The 22,554-nt window shown below is 45.6% G+C and overlaps 1 pseudogene; it reads left to right on the forward strand.

Moving 5' to 3' along the window:
• The first annotated feature begins 6,910 nt into the window (after positions 1 to 6,910).
• LOC123426037 lies at positions 6,911 to 12,079 on the forward strand (annotated as a pseudogene).
• The last annotated feature ends 10,475 nt before the right edge of the window (positions 12,080 to 22,554 follow it).

Consider the following 22,554-nt stretch of genomic DNA (forward strand, 5'->3'; position numbering starts at 1 on the left):
CGTCCGGTTCTCTATTAAAAGGAAGCATTAATATCCCTTAGTTTCCATTAGGACCCCACTGCCACGGGAGGTAGGACAAAACATGTCATGCAAGTTCTTTTCCATAAGCAAGTATGACTATATATGGAGCACATGCCTACATTACATTAATGAATTCGAGCTAGTTCTGTATCACCCTATGTTATGAATGTTGCATGATGAATGCCATCCGACGTAATTATCCATCACTTATCCATTGCCTACAAGCTTTCCACATATTGATCTTTGCTAAGTTACTTTTCCGCTGCTACTGGTACAATCATTACAAAACTACTATTGTTAGTGTGCTACATATAACCTCACATTGTGGTCATGGGAGAGATGTCAAGTAATGGACAAAGGATCACATAAACTCATAGTCTACTTTGTGGATGTGCATGTGTTGGCTAGTCATAAGGACATCTCCAAGCACCTTCTTTAACGTCCAAGGATCCCTTAAGAAGAAACATGGACAAAATTTATGAACAACCACTAAAGTTATAGCGATCTTGGTAGCAAGAATCATTTGGTGCATCGTCTTCTCTTTTGAAACTTACACGTGGTGTTTTTTTTGTTCATCATTTCCACATACGAACATGTGGAGAAACGGTGGGTCCCATACGTAAGAAAGCGCCAAAAGTTGATGGCAAACTAATGACAACTAGCGGAGATGATGTGAAGTGGTTGATACGTCGCAAGCGTATACATAATTTTTTATTTGTTCATATTATTATAATATCACTTTTGTACTTTTCATAGGAGTTTATATTATTTTTTGGACTCGCATATTAATTTAGTGGCCAGATCGAGTAGTTGTCTTCTACATGTTTTTGGTTTTATAGAAAATCCATATCTTCAAAGGTAAAAAAATCCCTCAACATTTAATACAATATTTCTGTGACCCGGAGATTCCAAAAGTATCGGACCTGTTAGGGGCACCTAATAGCCCCACGTGGCGAGGGGCTGGCCCACGTCAAGTGGTTGCATGGGCCCCCTAACCATCGCCCTTAGTCCATTCTTCCACCTTTCCATATTTAGTAAAACCCTCTGTATCAACTTCCTCCTATTCTTCACCGCCGCGAGTTCCTCTTCTATGGAGATCCAATCTTTCGGCCTGTTCTGGGACCCTGCAGAAGGGGGGATCCATCATGAGAGGCCTCTTCATCACGTTGTTGCCTCCATGACAACATGTGAGTAGTTCCTTTAGGACCTTAGGGTCCATGACAATAGCTAGATGGAATCTTATATCCCACGTGATTCAATACCAAGTTATCATGAGCTGCTTCACATGATGAGGATCCATATGATGTAATGAGTGGTTTGTTTGTTGGTATATAATGAATTAACACTCTACGATCAGATTGTTCATTGAAATAAATTAAATATTTTGATGTTTCTTTGTTGTATAATTTGAATAGCTTCATACGCTCTTCAATATATTTATCTTCCTTGACCAAGTTTGATGGGTGGCTCTTCAGAGTGAGTTGTACACTGTAGTGGATTCAATGTTGCGGTTATCTATATCCCAGTGACCAAAAACGAAAACAATGTATTATGTTGTTGCTACTAATGATTAAATGATGGTTTTCGTATTACACTTGGATGATAGTTTTATTGTCTATCTTATGTCATCTTGATTATTGCAATGCTCTATTTGTTATGAAATTAATACTTCGATATGCATGTTGGATATCAGTCTTGGGGTGGAGTATTATATTTAGATGTAGTTGGATAATGGTCTACATATTGCAAACGTAATGCCTATATCATATTATACCACAATGATCATAATCATAAATATAAATATTGCAATTTAATCGCTACCCAACTGTAATTTGTTTACCACACCACACTTGTATGCTTGGAGAGATTCCACTAGTGAAGCTATCGCCCCGGGGTCTATTTTATTTTATTGAAAACTTTACCAAAAATATTGTTTGTTTGTTGTATCATTTCTTTTGTTTTACCTATCTATCAATTTCTACTATTATCGTGAACTTTAATCTTGTAACCAGCAAGACAAGAAGCTTGGAAACTTTCTCGACGCGTTGGGGACAATTTTATTTTGTTTTTTATGTGTAGGTACGAGTGACTTTGTTTGCTAGAAGAACTGCTTCTGGTTCGATAAGCCTTGGTTCTCTATTGAGTGAAATACTTATTGCTATGTTACTTAACCCTTATACTTGAGGTTATGTATCCAACCACTCTTATGAGAGAGCAAGTGTTAGTACTAGTGGCATGGATTGAAATATGCAAGTTTGAGTGGCAGAACTCGAATACACAACTTCGATAGTGGCACAAACCTACCTCTTTCCCTTTTCCCCAATGTTGACATGGAAGAAGATTATTAAGAGAGATATGAAGGACTAAAATGTGACCAAATAATTAATCATGAACAAAAGTGTGTGAAAGTAAATATCCATGTGCTAGATCAATGAGTTGGTTTCACTTGTTGTTGACGCCTTGATTTGTACTCCGATTATTCAATTAGCAATGATGCACTCAACAATTTCAGCTCATTGGTGCAACTTATCCCTCTATTCTTGACTCCCAATGTATCATGCTACCTACCACGACGAGTATGAACATACTATTATGGTCCACAAATACCCATCTGCCTCTGGAATACGTGCACGAGTCATGTGGTCTGATATGGTATATAGTTTTTTGCGTCATAGTTCCACATGGAAAAAATCAGCTCAGGTTCAAATCTAACAATTTAGTAGACCAAATGAGCCACAACATACTGAATAAAACTAAGAAAATAACTAATTGTTGTAGTTGCTACTTGTTAGCAACTCAAATTTCCAATATACAAAAAACTTTCTGGAGTGTTTTCCTCTCTTCCCATGGCAGCTGGAACCCTAGCCGCCGCCAGGAGAGGACAATCTTCGAGAGCTATCCTTCGGTGGCTATCCTCCACCGGCAACCTCGATCGTCGGTGGTGAGGAGGGTCGTCGGATCCACATGTGTGGATAATTTTTAGTCATTGTAGTCTAGGTTTTTTTGGTTGTTCATCATTTTCGCTTTGGCAGCGGTGATGGTGGCACTAAATAAAGATTATTTTGATCCTTCCCTGACGAGGCCATCTGTCCTATGGTTGGGATGGATTTGGAAACCAGTTCGTTCAAGCAAGGATGGCATCGCGGCGGCGGCAACCTCGTGATGGACCTGTGTCCTCGGGCTCCGCCGTTGTGACGATGTTTCCTCCAGCGTCAACACAGAGCTTGGGAGGTAGTCCGGGAGCGGATGCAGATTGTGATCTGCATCGGCGACATCTGGAAGACAAAACGTGTCTGGGTTCGTGATTCGTGGATGACAGGTATGGTTTCCTCCTTCGACGTCTTAGTCGTGGTGGGGTGCCAGATCTGCAATTCCATGGCGTGTCCGGGGTGTTCCCCCAGTGTGATTCGTTCAACGGCAAGGGCTTCACTTTTGGTGAGCCACCTTGAAGGTCTGCAAAGCTGCATATCAACGATGGAGCCGTGTCAAGCTCGACTGCGGAGGTGATTCGTCATTCTTTTCTTTTGTGGTGGTTGTGGTGGTGCTGGAGGCAGGTGACGGACGTTGGTATCAAACTAAGAGATGTTCTTCTATCATTTTAGTTTTGTCATACTGGTTTTGATTTGATTTGTACTTTGATCTTCATGATATGAATGAAAGACATATTACCAAAAAAAAAGATTCCCAGTATACAAAAGGCTAGTGCTAGGCGTCAGTCGACCGACCCCAAATTCGGTGGGTCGTCGTGCAGCCGCTAGATCCTAAGGCGCGTAGCCTTTCGATGACAGACATTGTCTTTGTTGAATCTTGCATCCTCTCTGTGAGAAATAGAACATGGAGGGAATCCTTGCCTCCCCCCCCCCCGACATTAGACACTAAAACTTGCCTCCCATGCTCATTGTCTTACAATCGCAAACAAAAAAAAGGTTGTGGCCATAGCAACTTTTTCACTGCCTCCCTCCCTTCCCTTGTTACACCCCATGGGTAGCTCGCCGCCAACACCGGCCGCAAAACACCATTCCTCACTGGTGATGTTGACCCTCGGGTTGCTACATTAATGGACAAGACGTCGTCGCTTGCTAGCCAAGGTAGTGGTAGCAAAAAAGGCATTGGTTGCAGCAAAAAAGTACGGGGTAGCAAAAATAGCATTGTCCCAACAAAAACCAAAAACAGTGATAGCAAATATGGATGCTAGTTTCAGCAAAATACAAAGCCCGTGGTAGCAAAAGTTGAAATAGGGTCTGGTTTCCAGCAAAAGCAGACGTAGGATGCAACAAAATCTCCTGTTGGTTCCAGCAAAAGTCGCCATCGGTGCCAGCAAGAAAAAATAGCGGTTGTAGCACTGGTGCCCTGTGGCTTGCAAAATGCCTGTTGGTTGCAGCTCCGGCCATGTCCGGTTCCAATATCTCACTCCGACATTGTAGCACATCGTCGTCGACGTTCCAGCACGGCAGCTAGGCTTGGAACATCGGTAGACACATTGTCAGTTGAGAGTCGATTGCATCATCATGCGCTTGTTCCAGCACACGTCGCGCTGATGCATGCAGCCGGAGGAGCTCGTCATGGAGATAGATAATGGTGGTCGGGGAGCCCGCGGGAGGAGCAGGGCCATGCATGTATAGAGGTGTGGTTGTCATTGGGGAATCGATGGATGTTGTTGTGTGTGAAAGAGAAATAAAAGGAATGTGTGGATCAAAGAAGAGAGAAGATGCCCAGGAGTTAAGGATGAGGGAAGCATAAGGAAAACTCTGAGCGCACGACCCCAAATCGTCTGCCCGCGTCCGTTTGGAGGTAAATGGACACAAATCGCGGCCCAACGTGCGGGAGAAAACGGACAAAAGTTTGTTTTTGGACCGCTTTCAACCCATTCCCGATCCAAGTTCGGACCACGTTTGCAGCCAAACGGACAGCAGGCGGACGGACGGGACACATGCTCTTGTCTCCTCGCCCGCCTGTCGGGAACACACCCGTCCCACATTGCCTCCCTTTCGTCCAATCCTTCTCGTGAGCCCCCTCCTCTCCCTCCTCCATGGACGACAACCCGATGAACCCCGACGATGCGGCCATGGTCGTGCGCCCCGCGGCGAAGAAGAGGGGTCTCAAGGGCCCCAAGAAGCCTCTATCCGAGTGCACGCCGGAGTAGATCACCATCCTCGACCAAGAAGATGCAAATAGGAGGGGGAGGTAGGCAAATGCAAAGGATTGGAAGGAGGTTGTGGCCTACGCCATCGAGGCCAACACCCAGCGTCAAGCGTGAGATCTTGTCGATGTCGACAAGAAGAAATCCATCGTCGCCAAGGCACATGCCCTTCTCATGCTTGGGTTCGCACGACCACCATCGGCCATCCTCTCGGCCACTGCCATGGTCGCGGTGAGCACGGGATTGTCGGTCAGTCGTCAACTTCAGTATAGGTTGCACAACTCGTCCACTGTCGGGAATATACCCCGTAGTGTAACCCGGCTTGAAGTATGACCCACCAAGGACTTGGCGACTCACCGGCGACTCAACAGTGACCTGGCGGGTGACTCATACTTGACCCCACAGGTGACTTAGATAAATGACGAAGGCCCAAGGCCCGGTGTACACCCTGGCATAAGACGGCTCATAGAGAGGCCAGGAGGGCCGGCTCACAAGAGAAGGCCCAAGAAGAGGAGAGACTCCCTCAAAAAGGAAACAAGACCCGAATTAGGATTCAAGAGAGACTAGTCATATTCCTACTTTGAGCAGGACTCTACATGTAAACCTACCCCTTCCACCTATATAAGGAGGGGTAAGGCGCCCCAAGAGGGACAAGATTGACAACTTAGGTCTAGACAAGACAAATCATGAGATAGACGGATTAGACACCCACGAGATTAGAGGTGGCGAGTCTGCACCCTTGTAATCGAGATCATCATCTTCATCGATGAAACACAAGCAGGATGTAGGCTTTTACCTCCATCGGAGGGGCCGAACCTGGGTAAACTCGTGTCTCTCGATTCCGACCAACCCCTCTCAAACCGCCACATGGTTGCAATGGCCTCACACCTAAGTCCTTGCATGAGGACATATGCCATGACAAAACCACGACATTTGGCGCCCACCATGGGGCTGATCGCACGATGATATTGTGTTCTTGGAGGGAGCTCTTCACAGACCGACAAGCCTCGCGATGGATCGGACGAAGAAGAGTTTCTATGAAACAATTGTGCAAGGTAATCCGGCATTAGACAACCGCCATGGGTAATCGGGAGAATCGGCAAATTATCGTTTGGTGATCAAAATCAAGATTAACTAGGAAGCTGGTAGATACAAGATTGAGCCAAAAAGTTAGGGTTGCGTGCGCTGCCGCACGCGCGTCTCTCGACGATCTGTCGAGTCCGACCGGAGATCAAATCCAACTGTTGCGCTACTGGCGAATCAAATCAAAGCTGTGCAGAAGACCGACGTCGAGTTGAAGATTTATTGATTACCTACAGTCTCGAGGTCCCGAGGCAATCATCCGCAGGTGTTGCCACTTTTTTCTCGCATCGGAAGAGAGAAGGCAGTCCGACCACAGACATAAAGTTAGCTAAGCGGTACAATTAGATGACCAAGAATCGGCTCGCAAGGCCGTACACAGACATAAATCTGCAGCAACAGCGACATCGACAGGGAAAACGGAAGGTGTTTTCTTCATTGGCTCATTGCTAGTTTTAAACGCAAAAGACAAATGTTGACGCACAAGAGATTAGACCAGAGGGAGTACTAGTCTCACGTGAAGGCATCTCCAAATCAGTTTTTCAATCTCCGTATACTACATAAGGGAGGAAAAAAATAAGGAACTTCAAGACCAACCACGCGTTCCACGTAATGATCTTGCCAATAGAAAAAAAAGATGGAGGTACAGGCCATGATCCAGAGGCGGATATGACCGCGGTCTTGAACCGAGTCAGCCCCGCCGTGTTCGTTTCAAGTCGACCCACTTTGAGCCAATCTCGTATCCGAGTCGAACGTCAGCACGCGAATTCGGAGTGGAGGATAATCCTGCAGTGCTACTTCAACCCCATCGACGTCTACCAGAACGGCGACAATGGAGAGGACCCCAAGTGCACCCCCAACAACCTGCTCCCCTTCATCCAACAGATGGCCGTCGGCCGTCACCCTGAGTTCAATGTCTATGGCCACGATTACCACACCCGCGATAACACCACCGCTGGGGACTACATCCATGTCGTCGACCTTGCCGACGGCCACGCCTCGGTGTTCGGCAAGCTCTACGCACGCCATCCTTGACGTCGACGGTGTTGCATGGACGGGCGGGACGACGGTACTAGAGATAAAAATCCCGGTGAAAATGTTCCCCACGAAGCTGGGCGATTCGGAGCAGGTGCACGTCCACCGCCAAGGCCGATCAGGAGTTCGCCTGGAAGGCCAAATACGGGATCAACGAGATGTACAGGGACGAGTGGAACTGGGCCAAGAAGAACCCGTATGGCTACTGTGGCGATGATTACTTAAAAAAGGAAAATGGGAGAAAGAAAATCATAAGAATATCACGCAGAGGTCTTACGTACGAATTATTCCAAAGAAGACTACTACACCAGGTTCTGCACCAATAAAATAGGACAATACTACACGTCAAGCATAAACGATGGATCATTAGCACATCCACGACATGAGGGCAATTTTCTGCGATGGCTATCAATATTGATGGTGTTGCGTATTATTGATCTAACCAGTCTACAAAGCCAGCCGATTTGCTAACAAAAACATCAGGTGCTATCTCTCCTATCTATTTTTTCTATACATTACCTATCCGAGGATAATTAGTCTCCATTTCAACATATTTTATGCAGGATAATTATTCATACAAAAGTGCCGTTGTATTGCGTGCACACAGCCCGGTCAAACATCAACAACGCCGCAGCCGCCTCGTGTGTCAGCACCGGTTTTCAAATATTGCAGTCAATTATCGTGTCTACATCAACACGCCAATGTCGCGCCTGCTCGCTCGAGCCACCCAACGGATGCGCGCGAGCTGCCGCCCCCACGGTCCGGATTATATCAACCCGCTGGTGCAGTGTTCGTCGGTACGAGCCGTCCAACAGACGAACGCAAGACGTCGCCCTCACGGTCCGGATTATATCAACCCGCTGGTGCAGTACTCGCCTGTACGAGCCGTCCAACAGACGGACGCAAGATGCCACCCTCGCGTTTCGGACAACATGAACACATCGGTGCAGTACTCGCTTATACGAGTCACCCAACAGATGCGCGCGAGTCGCCGTCCCCATGGACCGTTATCCATCAACATATCGGTGCAGTGCTCGCTTATACGAGCCGCCCAACGGACGCATGAAAGACGCCCCTGCGGTCCGTCTCTCCCAACAACAATGGAGCAAAGGAAAAATGACACTCATGTCCTACACAGCGTCATCAAAACACGGACCAGGTCTAACTTGCGTCGGATTGTTCAATGGATCGGCGCATTGGCCAATATTCTCTACTTCAACATGTCAAAAGTAATAGGAGAGTTTGTCAAGGAAACATCCCTTGTGAAGCTACAATTTGAGCCGGCCCTTATTGAACCGGCAATTCAACGCAAGCAGCAAAGGAAAAGGAAAGTGGTCCTGGAGGAACCACGAGAGCCGGACCACCCGAGAATTAAGCACAGGTCAAAAATCCATCATCAACTATCAAATCTTATGCCGGTTTATGCCAATCTCAAGCCGCCTCCTTGAGTCGACTTAAGACTTGGGGGCTACATGGACATGGCTCGGCAAACTCAACTGGGATGAATAATTCAAGAACATCGGGTCATTGCAGGCAAGATAACCCGGCCCCGAGGGCTATTGCCTCATTGGCGGGCATTTTAAAGTCGCCCAAGAGGACAAGTCGCCACGATGCGCCGTTCAAACATGTGTGCCCTGCTTCATTGGCATGCATTTTAGAGTCGCCTAAGAGCATGAGTCGCCATGATGCGCAGTTCAAACATGGGTGCCCGGCTTAATGGCAAGAATTCATGGTTAAACCTGCCTGTCTTCGTGATGCTAATCCAAACCCCGTGTACTCCGTGTCATGATAAGTCAATCCATATGGACCCTGAACTTATCCGGGTTAAAACATCGATTGGTCGTGAGTGTCGGCTTACAGAAAGCAAAGATACTCCATGTGCCATTAAGCCGCCTTCTTGGTCAAACCTGCATGTCTGCATGATGCTACTTCGAATCCCATGTACTCTCAAGATGTCAATCCAATCGGACCATGAACTATCCAGGTTAAAACATCGATTGGTCGTGAGTGTCGGCTTACAGAAAGCGAGGAGATTCCATGGGCTATTAAGCCGCCTTCTTTGAAACTTGGTTAAACATGCATGTCTACATGATGCTACTCTGAACCCCCTGTACTCTCGATAAGTCATCCATTTGGCCCTGACTTCCAGGTTAAAACATCGATTGGGTAGTGAGGGTCGGCTTACAGAGAGCGAGGATAAACCAGTGGCTATCATGCTAGTTTCATTGAAGTAAGATTCAAGTCTCATATACTAGCACTATTCTGTCATATACATGCATCATCTTGCATTGCATCATGCACCTAACATACATATCATGTCGGTCTTCAAACCGGGTCAAAGCATAAATTCTTGCAGGTGCAAATAAATCTTTGAATAGCCAATTTGGTTGGATTTTCATCATGGTTTATCATAACCAGTGTTAAATGATTGGGGGTTTTTAAGCCAGCTCGAAAGAATTGACTATTTTTGAAGAGCCGCCCTATTACATATAATGTTGGGTCATCTAATTGACTGACCTTGGATTTCTTCAACTTGTGCTCTGTAGTAAACTACAACACTTATGGATTTCTCACACTTATGGATTTCTCAAGGATATATTTGCCAGGTTACATTGCAAACCACGGTCAAGGATTTCTTTTATCACAAAGGCATCATCAGCTCATAGAGTGGATATGATGTTATTCTACAATGGAAGGAATAGTCCCGAGTCACTGTAGGCACTCGACCCGACACTTGGGGGCTACATTATTCAAATCAAGATTACATCAAAGTATGAAAGTCCCATGTCGCTGCAAGCATGCACCATGACACTTGGGGGCTAATGCAAACTGCTCTTTCAAATCATCACATCATCAAGGAAGAACCGGTTCATCATTTTTATAATGACCCGGCCCTTGGGGCTACACATTGCCTCTCAAGTTTACATAGTCAGATCTACAAAGTCCCTGCTCAATATTGCATAATGACCCGACCCTTGGGGGCTACATCATATGATGTTTTATTTTCAAAGGAGAAGAACGTGGAAGGCCCGAGTCGCCGCAAGCAATCGACCCTTCACTTGGGGGCTACACTATTCAGATCATAATTTCTAAAGTCCCAGGTTGCCGCAGGCAAGACAACCCGACACTTGGGGGCTACAACACTCAGTTGTTTCACAGACAGATGAGCCGGACCTTGGTGGCTACACCAGCTGAAGCTTTATCACTATAAGATGATTACAAGTCCCAGGCTGCTGCAGGCAAGGCAACCCAACACTTGGGGCTACATGATCAAAGATATTATTGCAAATCTCCAAGTCATCATGAGCTGCTAAACTTGGAGCTTGGGGGCTAGAGGTAATATGGATATATCAAAAAATTGAAGAGCACTTTCTAGATGTCAATTATGAGCAAGACCGACTCAACATATTTTTATCTAGTTGAAGCATTGAAAGACCGGTTCAACATTACATGGATTTCTTTATCCCCAATAGTTTGATCAAGTCAACTGGAGTTCAATTGTTTAACGGGGCGTTACCAACAATCATGACCCGCCATTATCAATTATAACCCGCCAAAGCAAGAGAAGCCGGTTCAACATTATGTGGATTTCTTATTCCCCAAATTTACATCGAGCCAAAGCATTGGAGGCCGACTCAATGGCATATACATTTTATTGCAAAGGACACGCACCTACGATATGATTGAAGGCGGTTCGAGGAAACCCGAATTTTTCAAGGAGCCACTTCAGTAAATCAAGCCGGCCAGAGGAGCAAGCCGGTCCCTTAACATATTTATTATTCTTATTTCAGGAGCTTACCATGAATAAATTCAAGTTAACATGGGGGCTAATGTCGGGGATATACCCCGCAGTGTAACCCGGCTTGAAGTATGACCCGCGAAGGACTTAGCGACTCACCGGCAACTCAGCAGTGACCTAGCGGGTGACTCATACTTGACCCCACAGGCGACTTAGATAAATGACAAAGACCCAAGGCCCGGCGTACACCCTGGCATAAGGCGGCTCATGGATAGGCCAGGAGGTCCGGCTCATAAGAGAAGGCCCAAGAAGATGAGAGACTCCCTCACAACGGAAACAAGACCCGGATTAGGATTCAAGAGAGACTAGTCCTATTCCTACTCCGAGTGGGACTCTACATGTAAACCTACCCCTTCCACCTATATAAGGCAGTGTAAGGCGCCCCAAGAGGGACAAGATTGACAACTTAGGTCTAGACAAGACAAATCATGAGATAGACAGATTATACACCCACGAGATTAGAGGTGGCGAGTCTGCACCCTTGTAATCGAGATCATCATCTTCATCAATGAAACACAAGCAGGACATAGGGTTTTACCTCCATCAGAGGGGCTGAACCTGGGTAAACTCGCGTCTCTCGATTCCGACCAACCCCTCTCAAGCCGCCACATGGTTGCGATGGCCTCACACCTAAGTCCTTGCACGAGGACATATGTCGTGACAAAACCACGACATTTACCAAACCCAGTCTGCCGCTTTATGGCCATGGGGAGATGCGGTTCTCGACGTCGCCGGAGGGCAGCGTGGTCGCTCCGGCCACGCCTGCAGGTGTCATCTACCTCAATGTGACGCTGGGGTAGAGTGGCGCTGGCCACGCGTCCGACGGGACGCCAAGGAAGCAGCCCCGGTCGTTTCCGTCGGCAAGCTTTGTCGGCGCCCATAAGCTGTTCGATGGAATGGCACAACCGACGCCCACAGCTGACGACCCTGATTGCTCAGCATTCATGGAGAGTGTCATCCTCGAGGGTCGTGGTGAGGCCTTCCAGCACCTCATCCAAGGCTAGACTTTAGATCCCGAGGAGACACAAAGCCAAGACGGCCGCAAGCACTGTGAGGACACTGATTTTGCCAGCCATGATGAAGAGGAAGACGACCATGGCAACTCATGGCAATTAGATGATGACTTGTATTGAAAAGATGAGGAGGAAGATATCGACATATAGATAGAGCCATTGATGTTTAGTGATGAGCTGACCTAAAGGGACGAGGCACAAAAGAAGAGGAAAAGTTCTCACATGGGGTCATACACCCAAGAAGAGTACAAACTTATTTGCAGGAGTTGGATTGAGATAGGAGAAGATCCCGCAAGAGGTGTCGAGAAAAGAGTGCCATATTTTAGGGAGAGTTCACAAAACCTTCCATGAGCGAAGGAAGTTTTCTCCCTATCAATTTCAGAGCACTCTCAACATCAACTCAATCCAAAAATGATGGGGGTTCATTCAACAAGAGTGCAACAAGTATTGTGCCGCACCTGAGAGCATTCAAGCCCGCCGCATGAGTAGCCTTGGCATTGGTGACTTGGTATGAACCTCTTTCCTTTTCATTTGTGTCCATTCATGTTGGCATGCATTTCATTTTCATACATGTTATGCATTTACCTATTATATTAGCATCGTCATCAATAATTGTGTAGGTATTTCAATCTTTGGAAGCATTCAAGGCCCGACACAAGAACAAGCCGTTCACCCTCACGCATTGTTGGGCGCTCATGAAAGATTGTGCCAAGTTCAAACACCAATATGCCGCACATAAGAAGAAAGGTGGGAAGAATGCCATGGCTGATGAGGGATACTTTCTCAAGAGGCCGAGGGGCAAGACAAGCTCGATGGCTGATGAGAGGTGTGATGCGTCTTCCATTGCCTTTCAAGGCACTTTGGAGAGCAAGATGACACAAAATGAAGTGAGATACGAGAGGAGGGGCAAAGGAAAGTAGGAGGAAATGAAGATATATCTAGAGCTCTAAATGAAGAAGCTTTCCATGGTGGAGGCCGCACATGAAAGGGATCGAGATGGACCTAGAGGGAGGTGAATAGGTACAGTTACAAATTTTATCGGTTACTTAGCAATTTTAGGTAATAATGAGGAATATGAAAATGAGCCTAACAATTGCAAGGGTGAAGGGATATAATAAAGCACAAGTAAGTAATCAAAGGACTAGCAACAAATAGGAAGTTAAGGTTAGACATAACCACAACTCCGAGAGACAAGGATGTATCCCGATGTTCACTTCCTTGGAGGGAAGCTACGTCACTATTTGAAGAGGTGGGTGTTACCACGAAGGCACACCAATGCCATGAAGGATCACCCTAATCTATCCTTGAGACAACACCACGAAGGCGTTTCTCAACCACTAGTGGTAAGCCTTTGAGGTGGCTTCCAAACCCTCACAAACTTTCCGGGGGAAATCACAAAGGTTTGATTCCTCTCCGAAGAACTCCTACCGCCTAGGAGTCTCCAACCTCCAAGAGTAACAAGATCACCGCGACTGCTCAAAACTTTCTCAAATAACAAATAGCTTGGGTTGAGAGGAGGAGATGGAGATGATCCATCTTTTCATTGGAACAACACTCAACGGGGCTCACAAATGCTCTTTGGATCTAGGATTTGGTGTAAGAAAATGGGAGTGAGAGAGAAATATATTCTTAGACTGTTTCAGCTGTGTTCAAATACCCCCACTTGGGGTGGGGGAAGACTATATATAGTGCTGGTAGAAAACTGACCGTTGGAGCCACTTATGTTGTCCAATTGCCAGACGTTCGACAGTTCATGGTCGTCCGGCCACCCACGAAGGGTCGGACGTCCGACGGTGGTCGGTAGTTGGAAGATGCAGAGGGCATCTGATTACCACGGTATTTGGTGGAGAGGTAAACAGCATACGGTCGTCGAAGACCTAGAAGATATTAGGTCAGCATCAGGTAAAAAGGAAACAACACACGGACATCCGAAAGGCATCGGCCGTCCGGGGCACGGTCACCCGGAATGGTCGGAAGTCTGACATTTTGGATCTGTTGGGTGGCACCGGAATTCCTATGATACCCGGACGCCAGGTCCTTGGACGACCAGAGGGGGCCGGAAGTCCAACATTTTAGAATTGTTGACTAGCTCAGGATTTCCGCACGGTGTCAGCCATCCGGGGTCCGGACGTCCGAGAACCACTGGACGACCAGACAGGAGTAGATCAACCAGGAAGATAGAGATAGGAATTTCTAATAGTTTTGAGCAAGTTTCTCGTCAGACTCGGTGATCCCCTCTTAATAGTGCAGGGTCCCTACACTCAAGAAATACCAATAAAATTATAGACCACTTTGTCTTGTTTCTTCGTTCTTTAGCCTTCTGGACAAATTAATAATGATCCATACAGAAACTCTCATGGGAACAAAACCTGAGATACACTCGATTAAGATGATTAGTTTCCTATATGTGTGTTGTCAGCAACATCAAAATATGATTAAGGGCATGATTTCACTTTCAATCTACCCCTTTTTGGTAGTTGCTGACAACATACATATAGCTCTCAAAAAAGTAAAGTAGACATATGTAGCTTAGGAGAGATTTGTTATGGAGCTCCCCCTGATTATATGCATGGTAAAATAATTATGGTCAGGAGTTCCCCCTTACTTGATAATGAGTGCATCGAAGATATCATATGGATCAATAAAATAGCATGATAACACATCATCATATGGATCAATAAAATAGCATGATAACACATCATAATAGTCCAGCATAACATACCATCCATACATTAAGGGTAATAAGTCGAATGCTAAGATAATGTCCTCCACCTTTGGCATCAAGTACCGAAAAAGGGAAGGACCAGGTCATGCCACCACACACTCAGAGACCACTGTCATCATTATCATCACCATGGGTGCCACTTCCACCTGCCTCGTCAAGGAAATCAGCCTACTCAGGGCCAGAGGGAAAACCAAAGTCGGAAGGAGGAGCAGGGGAAGATCCTCATCGTCACTCACATTAGTTGCTCCCGAGTCTCTTAGATGAGCCTTGAGGGGATTCTTAGAGGAGATTATGCGAGTGACCACATCGTGGTTTTGCGAGCACTGAAGTTGAAAGCCTTCATCATGGCAGAATGTGCTTTCCCAAGAAAACTAGCAAAGCGACCAAAGGAGGCAGAGCTAGATGAGAGAGACCTAGACCGAGCACTAGCCCATCGAGTAGGAGCGGATGAGGATTTCTTGGGAGCCCAATCATCCGCCATGTGAGGGGGAATGACCCATTTTTGATGCACATGAGTGCGAGCAATAGAAAAAGGGGCCACATGTTCAATGAGAGCCTGAATAAAGAGGGCATGAGGAAAGGCTCGCTTGTATTGAAAACTAGTGAGGTGAATATCATGCCATAAAAAGTGAGGGACATTGATCTTCCTTTTAGGATGTTCATTGAGATGGGTCATGATATCAATGCAATATCCACTACAGGTTCCCCTGTCACCCATCTTGGCATAGATGGTGCGGATGACGCACTGAAAAATAATGAAGAAGGGAGAACTCCAAATAGAAACTTGATTGAGATCTTTGCCTTTTTCCTCTTCATCAGGCTCATCAAGGTTCTTTAAAAGATAGACCCAAGATTCAATGGCCCTAGGTGCATGATTTGGGTCACTCTTATGGATTTTAAAGCTGGTGTCCGGAAAACCAAGAGCAACGACAAACTGAGCATAAGAGGCCAAGAGCTCGGCGTCGGACGTCATCCAACTGACGGTGTTATCTGGACCAAAAAAGCAAGTTGCATAGAACTGATGAATGGCAGCATGGTTGAAGTCGTGCTGAAAAGCAAAGGGAGCAGGAAGACCAGATGACCCTATGAGATTAATGGCACCTGGATATTTCGCCGGGTGAGTGCGAATATGTTCTAAGTCAATGTAGTGATGAACCGACAGACCTTTTGGAACAACAACAGTGGAGAAAATGTCTGCCTGAACATTTGTGTGAAAACTTGAGTCCATGGAATCACGCACAAGAGATAATTGATCAATGTCGCGACGAAACTTAAGATAGGCAGATTTAGGGACTTTGGTGAAATCCTTAATTTCGCGACCTAGAGAAGGAGGGGGTTCAAAAGAGATGCGCGAGCATCACCTTGAGGTTGATACGAAAGCGGAGAAGGCATGTATGACGGTCTCCGAGTGTTGGGCTTTGGAAGATTTCTGCGAACCCCAACAAATTCAGCCCGCTCTTCATACTCGAGCTCTTCTTCATAGTCAGAACCCTCCGAAGATGAGATGGTTCCATGAACCGGACGCTTGGTGACGCGTTTGAAGGGACGAGCCCGTTCTTGAGAGTCGTCGGACCCCGCACCATGGGCGGCACGAGAGGACGAACCAACGGGGGTTTTACGTGCGGAGTGTTTGATCTTGGCATGGAGAATACTCCTACAACCATGGGTGAGAGAATCTAAGTCACGGACTGGATGCATTGGGATACCCACGGGTAGAATTGTGGGGAAGGAATCGGTTGAAAGAGAGAGGCAGAGGTTACCTTGGGGCCCAAGGAGAGAAAGGCTCCGGTCGGAGAAGAGGTCGGAGGGAGGCCTCGCGATAGCCCGGCAACGGCCTGGCGATGCAGGGTCGGAGGGAGGCCTGGCAACGGCCTGGCGATGCAGAGGAGAGGCGCGAAATGAGAGGAGGCTGCGTGGAGAGTTAGGGAAAATTCCCAGATCCGCGGGCCTCCAGAATTTATATGGGGCCGAATCATCGGACAACCGACAAACATGGACGACCGGAGGATAGTAAATCACGGATGACCGACTCTTGTCACACGTCCGGACATCAGCAGGTCACCAGACGACCGAAACACGTCGGACGTCCGAGAGGGGCAAACAGGAGGCAGAGGAAAACATGAGAGTTTTTTTTATTTTCTGTGTCACCCATGATAGTGAGATGATGAAGAGTATCCTAGCACATGTAACACCCAAGATTGTCTCAAATAGTGACCATACTTGCTAAACAGCTCTAACGATGGTGTGGGCGGTGGTTTTACCCACCATGTTTGAGTAAACGTGGGATGGCACTGCGAAGATAACTTGAGACCATCACCACAACTCCATCATTTAAAGCACCAAGTCACCAAGGTGAGCAAATCAACTTTGAGAGTGTTGGGTTGATTTATGCATCATATAGGGTGAGAGAACTCATGAATTGAATGTCACTCCTTAAATACGTGCCTACACCTAGAAAAACCATGAAGTAAGTGTATGTAGATGTACAAGATTTCACATAATGTTATGAAGCTGCAAGATACCAAGTTCACGCCTGAGTTGACAAAACCTTGCTTCGTCCAATGGCTTGGTGAAGATGTCAGCTAGTTGCAGATTTGTACCCACGTGAGCAATATCAATGTCACCCTTTTGCACATGATCTATCAAGAAGTGATACCTAATATCAATGTGTTTTGTGCGAGGGTGATCAATTGGGTTCTCACCAATCTTGTGGCACATTCATTATCACATAAAAGAGGCACATGTCTATAGGTGATACCATAATCCTTTAAAGTTTGTCTCATCCATAGCAATTGAGTTGCACAGATTGCAATTGCAATGTATTCAGCTTCGGCATTGGAGAGGGAAACACAATTATGCTTCTTCGAGGACCAACTTACCAAGGAGTGTCCAAGAAACTCGCATGCACCGGACGTGGATTTCCGTTCCACTTTGTCACCAGCCCAATCCGCATCTGTGTACCCAATGAGGTCAAACTTTGCATCCTTGGGGTACCATAGGCCCATCTTTGGGGTGTGAACAAGTTATCTAAGGATATGCTTAACCGCCGTATGATGGCTTTCCCTAGGGGAAGCTTGAAATCTTGCACATACGCCTACACTTAACATGATGTCTGGTCTAGATGCACAAAGATAAAGCAATGAACCAATCATAGAGCGGTAAATAGATGGGTGAAAAGGAATACCGTCGGTGTCTTTAGTAAGAACAAGCTTTGTGGACCTGGGTGTCTTACATGGTTTAGCATTTGTCATGTCAAACTTCTCTAGAATGTCCTTGAGGTATTTTGTTTGAGACAAGAAAATTCCTTTTGAAATTGTTGTATTTGAAATCCGAGAAAGAACTTCAAGTCCGTATTGAGTGTCATTTCAAAGGTATTGGTCATGGAGGCCGCAAACTTCCTGCACAAATGAATGTTAGGAGAACCAAAGATGATGTCATCCACATAGATTTGGCATAAGATCAAATCACCATTATCCCTCTTAGTAAAAAGAGTGGGATCGATCACCCCTCTCACAAAGCCATCATCGAGTAGAAACTTCTTAAGATGATCATATCAAGCATGTGGTGCTTGTTGGAAGCCATACAAAGCCTTGTGAAGTTTATACACATGGTCTTTGTTATCGGGGTCAACAAACCGAGGAGGTTATGATACATATACTTCTTCTTGTGGAGGAACGTTAAGGAAAGCACTCTTCACATCCATTTGATGCAACGTAAAACCATTGAAAGCAGCATAAGCCAGTAAAGTGCGAATAGACTCAAGACGAGCAACAGGAGCAAAGGTCTCACCAAAGTCCAAACCTTCAACTTGGTAGTACCCTTGTGCCACTAACCTTGCCTTGTTGCGGATGACTATGCCATTCTCATCTTGTTTGTTCCTAAAAATCCATTTTGTTCCAATGACATTGTGTTCCTTAGTTGGTCTTTCGACTAATGACCATACTTTGTTGCATGTAAATTTGTTCAACTCTTCTTACATAGCAACGAGCCAATCATTGTCCCACAATGCATCTTATACCTTGAGTGGCACAACACTAGATACAAACGAAAAGTGAGCACACAAATTTATTAATTGTTTACGAGTGACTCTACCTTCCGATATGTCGGTAAGAATTTTATCAACATCAACACGACCAGCAACTCGTGGCATGATGGTGGTCAGGGTTTCACGGGGTTCAACTTCATTTCCATCATCTATATCCTCAACATATGGATCATTAATGTGTGGTGGAAGATATTCTTCTTCATGTTGCAATTGTTGAGGTTCATCATCAATGATAGCATTTTTTGGTCTAGCTCTTGATGATGATCTTGTTCTTGAATGTGATCGTGGTGAAGGACGTGTTCTCCTTCTTGATCCTGAACAACTGGCATGGTTTAAGCACTAGGATCTTGTGGAGGTATGGGTGTTGGGTCGACTTGAGTATGAAGGCAACTTCCATTTTCTTCATCATCATCATGAGGTTCTTGTTCCATTGGAAGAAGGGCACCAACACCCATGGTCAAAATATCTTGAGAGGGATCTTCTTCACCTGCATCACTTAGATCAATTTGCTCCCCATGGGAGCCGTTAAATTCATCAAACATCATGTCACAAGTTTCTACACCACATCCATTGGATTTGTTGTAACTCTATAGGCATGAGAGTTCGATCCATAACCAAAAAATATCCCCTCAGTTGTCTTGGATTGAAATTTTCCTAACCGTTCCCGTTTGTTGAGGATGAAACACTTGCACCCAAATACACGAAAGTACTTGACATTTTGCTTGTTCCTGGTTAGGATCTCATATGGAGTCTTCTCCAATATTGGGCTGAGGAAGAGCCGGTTTGATGCATGGCATGCTGTGTTGACAGCCTCAGCCCAAAAACTACGTGGTGACTTGTATTTGTCCAACATGGACCTTGCCATTTCCACAAGTGTACGGTTCTTCCTCTCGGCTACACCATTTTGTTGAGGAGTGTAGGGTGCGGAATATTTATGATCAATCCCCTCATCACTAAGAAATTCTTCCAAGGTGTAGTTCTTGAACTCGGAGCCATTGTCACTTCTTATTGCCAAGATTGCTTTGTCAAACTTGCGTTGGGCTTGCTTGGCAAAATCAATGAAGGTGATGTTCGTCTCGTCCTTGGACTTGAGGAAAAACACCCATGTATATCTTCAATAATCATGAACAATGACAAGTCCATACTTTTTACCACCAAGACTATCCCATGACGGAGGCCCAAAAAGATCCACATGAAGGAGCTCCAAAGGCCTTGAAGTAGGTACAATATTCTTGGGTGGGTCCTTTGATTGATGTTGCTTCCCAGCTACGCATGCACTACACGCACGATCTTTCTCAACAGAGACATTGGTTAGTAGAAGGATGTGATTACCCTTTAAGAGATTTTGAAGATTTCTCATGCTGACATGGACTAGCCGGCGATACCATAGCCATCCCATATCGGCCTTGTCCATTAGACAAGTTGCATGGAATGTGCCCTCTTTCGAGGAATCAACTGTGTAAAGGTTTCCATCCAACTCTCCAACAAAAGCCACTTCGAGAGTATCTCTCTTAAAGACTTTCACATCCTTAGTCCAAATAGTGTATCATAACCAATGGAAACCAATTGGCAAACAAAAAGCAAATGCTATTTAAGGGATTGGACAAGCATGACATTTGCAAGAGACATGTCATTTGTGATCGCTACCTTACCCAACCCGAGTACCTGTCCTTTTGATCCTCCACCGAACAAAATGCTCATAAATAGTTGAATAGCTTCCATGAAATCAAAAGGAAATTTTCTATCTTTGGTCATATGGTTGGTGCATCCACTATCGATCACCCATTTGACTCCACCAGAGAAAGCAACCTACACACAATTTATGGCTTGGTTAGAGGTGCCCATTTTACAGTTGGACCTCTCAAGTTAGTCAAAAGGGTCTTAGGGACCCAAATAGCATAGAACCGGAATGCATTACGAGGACCAACAAATTTAGCATAAACCTCTCCATCCTTTGTTTTACAAAGTACATAGGATGAAGGCATGAACTCTTCTGGCTTGTTGAGAGTGGCCATGCCCCTAGTGGCTTTCCCACTTACAACCTTACCTTTCTCCATGTGCCCTTCTCGTACAAATGTTTCTTTGAGAGGGGTGGTGCACTTGAGAGGAGACATATTTTTCTTGCTTGTGCTTGGGTTAAACCCGATCCATTCCTTGGCAAACACCTCATTGTGCTGGCTCAGAATCTCATTAAGATTATTTTGTCCTTGTGCACATGTCATGAGTCCTCTCTCTAGTTGTGCCTTTAGAAAACAGTTTTCCTCAAGAATAGATGCTAGCTCACCACTAGAGTTAGTAGTACAGGTATCAACATTGATAATAGGTGAAGAGTAAACCTTGGCTAGAGTTTCAAGATAAGTAATTTTCAGTGTCTCAAAGCTCTTTGTAAGAAGAGTGAGCTCCTCTTCCTTAGGCTTGAGGGACACGGATAAGATCTCACAATCCTTTGTAAGAAGAGTGAGCTCCTCTTCCTTAGGCTTGAGGGACACGGATAAGATCTCACAATCCTTACTTTTATCATTCATTAACTCCTTGCACGAGTTCTCAGCCTTTTCCAAGGACGCAATATTGTTAGCATGATTATCAAGGTTTGCACCAATTTTTAAGCATAGATCATCATTTTGTGCTTCCTCATATTGTACTTTCCGCTCAAGGATTTTGTTCTTTTCCTTTTCCTCGGTGAATAGGGTTTCGAGTTCCTTAATGGTATTGGTGTGTTTACTCACCATGTCCATAACCATATGAAACATAGTGAGCTTCTTTTCTTTAAGGGAGCACATGAATTTATTTATTTTAGCAAGCATAGGATGATATATATTGTCATCATCATAGTGATCCTCCGCATCAAGATACTCATCTAAAGGAGTAGACAATAGACGGGGGGAATTTGAGCATGGAGTTACCTTAACCATGTCAGGGGAGCTTTGGTCCTCCCCATCTTCTATGACAGTCTTTGCCATCAAGCACTTGTGAGCGTTGCCCTTGTAGTCTTTCATATAGTTTTAGGCCACAACATCACCACTCTTGTTGACTAACCTCAAGGTGTTTTGTGAATCTTGAGCTACTCCGGCAACCCCATGATACGTCCATTTTGCATCATGCTTTCATGTTGAATTTATTGTTTCTTGGGCTGTCATATTACTTGTGGTACCATATTTATGCCTTTTCTCTCTTATTTTGCAAGAATTATTTGAAGAGGGAGAATTTAGGCAGCTGGAATTTTGGACTGGAAAATGAGCAAATCCTAGTCCACTATTCTGCACATCTCCAAATGCCCTGAAAATTTACGTGGATTTTTTCTGGAATATATTAAAAATACTGGGCGAAAGAACTACCGGAGGGGGGCCACCAGGGCCCCACAAGCTTGCCCACCGCCACCACCACCCTGGTGGCGTAGGGCAGGCTTGTGGGCTGCCTGAAGGCCCACTAGCCCCCCTCTTTTGCTATATGAAGTGTCTTGGTCTGGAAAAAAAATCAATAGGGACCTTTTTCGTGGTTTCGCCGCCGCCACGAGGCGGAACTTGAGCAAATCCAATCTAGAGCTCCGGCAGGACGATCCTGCTGGGGAATTTCCCTCCCGGAGGGGGGAATCGTCGCCATCGTCATCACCAACACTCCTCTCGTCGAAGGGGAGGCATCTTCATCAACATCTTCATCAGCACCATCTCCTCTCCAATCCCTAGTTCATCTCTTGTA

This window comes from Hordeum vulgare, chromosome 2H (genome assembly GCF_904849725.1).
Source record: "Hordeum vulgare subsp. vulgare chromosome 2H, MorexV3_pseudomolecules_assembly, whole genome shotgun sequence".
Classification (NCBI taxonomy): domain Eukaryota; kingdom Viridiplantae; phylum Streptophyta; class Magnoliopsida; order Poales; family Poaceae; genus Hordeum; species Hordeum vulgare.